At 38.3% G+C, this 6,701-nt stretch overlaps 1 pseudogene; it reads right to left on the reverse strand.

Annotated features, from left to right (window-relative positions):
* Positions 1–4,389: 4,389 nt before the first annotated feature.
* Positions 4,390–4,896, reverse strand: LOC111028623 (annotated as a pseudogene).
* Positions 4,897–6,701: the final 1,805 nt, after the last annotated feature.

The following is a 6,701-nucleotide window of genomic DNA, read 5'->3' on the forward strand; positions in this document are numbered from 1 at the left end:
AATTGATGTCGCGTGTGTCCAAGGGTACGGGTGTAACAGTGAATACGTACATTTACCACAACTAAGCAGCGCCGTTACACCCAACCTTGGACACCCTTCCTGCCACCGCCGTGAAGCCGCCTTCGGGCAACAATGAAAAATTAAAGAAACGTAAGTAGATAGGAACATTTAAATGTTTACCAATAAAATTATAACTATTGCCTACATCGAGTTTCAGGATGCTACCGGTGCCAGAGCCAGGGGCACCTTGTCGGGGATTACCGCGGTGAGTGTTTACGCAATATATTTATACTAAATAAAAATATTATTTATTTTTATTACGTTAATAGCCCCCAATACAGCTAGACGGCTGAAGCAGCGGGGTTCGGTCGCCGTTGGCCATTCGGCCGCCGCGTAGTCCGGCGTCGCGGCACCCGGCGACAGCACCGCCACCACCGGCCACGGACGATGTGAGTAACGCACATTAAAAATAATAATAATGATCCTAATAACATCCTAATCCTACATGAATTGTAGGACATGGAAGAGAGTCCTCCCCACCACCGACACGGGTTATGGAGGGACCATTGTAAGTTGTCATTTAGATAATTTTTTTTAATATATACCATATTTCATTCATTTATTGTTTTTCAATTGAGATTGCTAATTTTATGAATTATTTATAAATTGCAGACGTTGTATGAGTCATGCGTGACGGCGGAGGAGGGACCATTGTAAGTTGTCAACTGGAAAATTTATTTTAATATCATTATAACAGTATATCTAATTTATTAAATGTTTTTCAGATGAATAAAAATTTTTTTTTCAAATATGTGTTTTTTTTTTGATACCTTAACACGCTAACAGTCATGGTTTACTTATTATGTATCCATACTATGTTTTCTGAAATAGTTTATGTCAGTTTTAGATCTGTATAATAATAATAGGCAGTGAAGTTAAATATGTTGATGATGAATTAACAGCGATCCACAGTGATGAAGCTTATGAAATGTTACATTTCATCATAGTATAAGTTATATAGAAATATAATAATAATAATAATAATAATAATAATATTTTTTTTAGATTATAATGGTAACTGTATTATATAATGTATATAATAATAATAGGTAGGCAAAATATATAAAAAGATAAGTCATGCATTATTATTTTTTTTTACTCAACTTTACAAATCATAGAGAAACAACCATGAACTCACATTGATGATGAGTAATAATAAGTACAAATAAAATGTTACGAATACAGTTATATTAACTATTTAACATTAAATTGTGTTTAATAAAAGTTATTATAAAATCATATTATGCATTGTGCAATACAGTGATAGGCAGTGAAATACAAAAACAAAAATGTAAGAGGTCATAACATTCTTACATTTAATCGTTAAAGAATGAATATATAAATTGACAGAGATGTGATAACATAAATACAATAATATTAGCTATCAACATAATACACAATGTTACATAACAAAGGCCCGTTTCACACTGACCACTTTAGTGTCGCCACATGAACTATATAGTTTTCACACGATAACCACACGATGGCTACAAGGTAGCTACAAATTAATTTATGTGTGAGGCCAAAAGTTTCCTTCATGCAGTGTCATATTGAGGCCGGGCCTAAACCCTAGCCCCGGGCCCCTAATGTAAGTTCAAGTCTGGGGGCTCGGTACCATTTAGCTTGACATTTAAAAAAAAACACTTGGAATATATTTTATTTTAACTAAACAAAAACTTTTAAATTGGATTTTTAAATATACAATAATACTGTATTCTTTTAAAAAAATTATAAGGTATAAATCAAACCCCTTCTAGCATCACTCTTTAATAATTTAATTTCTAAAAAAGGTCTCTACTCCCCCCCACCCATCCCCCAAGGATGGTTTAAAGCCACTAAGTTTCATACCACGCAACTGTGTAGTGCATATAATTACCTATTGGTTCTATTTGAAAAAAAAAATGTTTTTTTTTCACAAATTAATGACTAGACAGTATAGTAATAATTAGAGAGCCTAAATAATATATATAAAGGCTCTCTACAGTCTATTCCACTAGAGAATAATTGGTCCGCCGACCGATTATCTTCAGTGCCACGAATACCCCACCAACTACCCGGTGTTAACGTGATCACGTGATTCTCGACGCGCGAATAGTGTATGCCTATACAGTATATATAGTCCAAAGAAAGTTCGAGAAATAAAATATTCACGTTTTTTCTAGAATTCTATATAGAGTATAAATAGGGTACAAGATAAACATGCAATGATCGTATATTTTCACCTTTGAACGTATTAGTTTCTTTCGTGTTAAATGTTAGGTTAACTCAGTTTGTGTAAAACTATTTAAGTAATTATTTAATTTGTAATTTTGTGTCCGAGTGTCTAGACATAGACAAATTTATTAAAGAAATTCATCTACGTCCAGCTATATGGGATTCCATGTCAAATGAAAGTATTGATAAACAACTTAAAAATAAAGCATGGGAAGAATTGTGTTACATATTTTTTGAAAACTTCGACCAAAAAGAGACACCCGAAAAAAATGAAAGTAGTAAGTATACATTGTTTTATTAATATTGTGTTATTTAAATACATTTTAGTCTAAATTATGATTTTCTTATTTTTTTTAAACATAAACAAGTACATTTTAATTTTTTTTTTTTAAATATTATTAAGTATACATTATTAAGTTTAAATATTTATAGTTTAAAGTTTAAACTTAAAATATGGTAAAAAAAATAAGAATAACAAAATATAATTAAATATTAAATATTTGTGTATTGCCATGGCAATTCTCCTTCTGGAGAAATAAAATAATCTGCAAATTGATCTCTAATATAATTTGCTGTTCTGCCTCCTAGAATAGTGGAAGATGGACTATGCATTTCATCAAACCCATTAACTGTCAGTATATCATCAAATTGCACTCCATCCCTTGCTCTTACGAAGTTATGCAATACACAGCATGCTTTGACAATTTCTTCTGTAAGTTCCATCGAAACGTTTAAAGGTCGATGAAATATCCGCCATTTATTAGTTAGTATTCCAAAGGTACATTCGATGTATCCATCTTCATGAATTAAATTTAAAATTTTTATCCCCAGTAAAAATAAAAAACCAAATATGACCATCTGTTAGCAGTCTAGTTTATAATTTATACTTAACAGTGTTTCCTTATTAAAACTAATTATTTAATTAATAATTTTCAATAAAATAATGTATTTGTATTATTTTATGTAGCTCGTCAATTACAAAGAAAAATGGAAAAGCCTTAGAGATTCATATCAAAGAGAGAATCTCTTACGAAAAAAAGAAAAAGCATCTGGGTCAGCGAAATCAAACCAAAGACAGTACGTATATTTTGAACGATTGCAGTTTTTGGCTCCAAGTATAACTAACAAAAATACTACTTCCAATTTTGATGACAACTGTACCCAAAATATGGTTGAAGGATCTCAGGGAACATACCAGGACCAAAATACACTAAATGAAGAATATATTTCTGTGGATGAAATAAATCAGTCAGCTTCATCAACCGAAACTTCTAAAGTATTCAAAAGGAAAAAAATGAAATTATAAAAGTTATTATCATGCAGACATAAATAAGAAATTAATTTTATGATATAATTATAAAATTATAATAATTTGATATAATAATCAGTAAATACTAACAAAACATAGAAAAAGATTAATTATTGCTAACTTAATGTTACTAAGTCCCATATTATCATATCATAGCATTAAACATTATTTTTACATTTCAACATTGATCATGTATTTTTAAGTGGATATAAATGAATATAGTGTAGCTGAATTAATAACAGGGAATTAATTTTGAACTATATTATACTAATTATTATTAAAACCATAATGTATTTGTGACAGTGCAATATTGTTATTATATTTTTTCAAATCCTAGCCGTTTGACATTAGTTACAAATACACCTTAGAGTATTCGCATCCAGAGAGGTTGTCAAACTTTCTCTCCGCCCTAAGACCCCTCTAGGGTCACTTAGGCCCACGGGGGATTTTACTTAATCCTTGGAAGTCACCTAGACTTAAAGAGGATAACAATTCATCGCAACCGGCAACATTGCCCACATAACAAAACTTCCATGTAAACAATATTTTTGGTGACAAATCGACTATCATTCCTGTGCATGCCAACTCTCAGTGACTGTGCATTTCTCACTCTCGCGAACGCCACGTACAGTTGCCCGTGCTTGAACAGCTAACCCACTCGGTCGAATGTCTGACCCTGCGACTTGTTGATGGTCATGGCGAACGACAACCTCACCGGGAACTGAACGCGCCGCACTATGATGGGCAGGTCGTCCTCGCCGCTGGACGTGAGCGGTATCGCAGGCACAACTATATCGTCCTGTGCGTCAAAGTTCAAAATCCTGGTAACGCAGTTCGGTGACCACCAACCTAGTGCCGTTGCACAGCCGTCTCTTCGGTTCAAGATTTCTGAGCAGCATGACGATTTACCCCACCTTCAACGTCAGCCGGTACGGCGGCAGGCCGTCCGGTTCCAAACTGTTGAGTTATTCTGTAGGGAAATTGGCCACTTCGTCGGGATAGTCGACGACCACGGTGTCGATGGAGGTGTAGCTCCTCTGGGCACCGTCGACGCGCTGAAGCACGTCCCTGTTGACGGCTCGACATTCGTCGTTCCTGGGACACAGAACGATTCTCCAAGAAAAGTCGTCGACGTTGGCCAACAACATTGGCTATGAGATCAGCAACGTCACATGCCATTGCCCGGTGTCTGGGACACCGTTGACCGCGGGCAGTCGACCGTTGCCGAGCTGGAGCAACCAAGCGGCGAAGCGCGCGTCGTTGTCGGCGCGCATGTTGCAGACCAGGTTGAAGCGCTCCATGCCGCGCCATAGACTGTTGTGCTTGATCGAGGACATGACGATTAGCACACGATCCTCTTCGGACCACGGGCAATATCTGCCTGAAGTCGCCGGCGAACAGCATGTGTTTACCACCGAACGGTAATTCTGATCCCATGACGTCCCTGAGCAGGCGGTCCACTACCGTCAGTTGCGCCTCGTCCCACACGATGAGTGCCGCGTCGCGTATCTTGCGCGCTCGCTCGGACTGCATGGTGATGGTCAATGAAGAGTCGTCGGTCAGCGTGCCGAACGGCAATCCGAACATCCAGTGCATGGTTATGCCGCCGTCCATGATTGATGCGGCGATCCCGGTGAATGCGACGCATAACACCGACCGGCCACTGTTGCGTAGCGACCAAATGAGGCATCCATACAGAGTCGTTTTTCCGGTGAAAGTCTTCGCTACTTCTAGGCCGTTGTCGACGGCCGCCATTACACGGTCGAACATCGTTCGCTGTTCGGCGTTCATGTCGTCGAACTGTGGTGCCCACCGTGCCGCCGCGTCTATTACTTGGAACAGTCTGTCGTCCTGTTCCGATTCCAGCATTAGGGGGTCGAGCAGGGGCAAACCGTAGTCTCCCGGCGACTGTCCGTGCGCACGAAGTAGATCCCCGATGGCGTTTAGACACGCAGCCCTCGCGCGGTCGACGTCTGTGGGGCGTCTATTGAAATCCTCCATCAGGTTTGCTTCGTTCGCCTCGTACAACGCCAGCGGGTTTGACGGCTCGCAGAATACCAGTATCGTGATGAACAGATACTGCAGTTGCCGCGGTGTGTCCAAGGCCACCGATTCCGTCAGGCAGGTCCGCCACGCTCGGTCGTCTTCCAATAACCCGAGTTCGACGGCTGCCGCGGTGTACGTGTCATCAACGACCCCGTCCACCGTCCTAATGTCTTGAAAGGACTGCGGGCCTCTTCGGTTCAGCAGTAGCAGTCGCAAGTGGAAACGGTCTCGGTCCAGTGGGTTGACGATGTACATCCGAGCCAACGTCTCGTTTGTCATCAGTCTCCGCCGCCGCGCCCACGTGTAATGCGTCGGTATATCTGTGTACAGGTATTGTCGAGCTTCCACGTCGTTAACGTTCAGCACGAAAAACTCTGTTAATCTTGTACGACATAGGGCTTCGTTCTGCAACCGTTCTTGTGCTTGTCCCGGCTCGAAGTACATATTCTGTCGATCTTCCAGGTGGACAGGAAGTCTGACGATCGTGTGACTCCTTTTGTGCAATTCGTACGAATACAACCGCCAGATGCCCTCTGGCGGGCTGACGTATCTCGAGTTTACAAAGCTGAAAACAATTACAATAGTAGTATTGATTTCACTATACTGACTGGCTCAGTGTATCATTTTGGAGGGAGAATTAAATTTTAATATGAATATTTGTAAATTAACAAATATTACGATGTGTAATGCCTAGTGAACCGAATAATAATTTAAAAAATAATGAAGGCTTTCAATACAGTATTAGGTAGTTTGACTGAACTGCATGTTAAATATTATTAAAACAACAATCAGCAACAATTATTTAATATTATTAAAATTAATACAAAAATAATAATGAATATAAGTCGATTTCACTATACATTGTATAGTATATAGTATATATATTGTATACATATATATATATATATATATGTATGGCGTTTACAATGTAAATAATGTATATAGTTTTAGTTATTATAGTAATACTGTATACATATTATAATTTATAGGCAAGATATTATTGTGCCGAAGAGTAGGTAGTAATAGCCGATTCTGATACCTGATCCCTGATCCTGATCTCCTGATCCTGATC

The sequence above is a fragment of the Myzus persicae genome, unplaced genomic scaffold, assembly GCF_001856785.1.
Source record: "Myzus persicae strain clone G006 unplaced genomic scaffold, MPER_G0061.0, whole genome shotgun sequence".
Lineage (NCBI taxonomy): Eukaryota > Metazoa > Arthropoda > Insecta > Hemiptera > Aphididae > Myzus > Myzus persicae.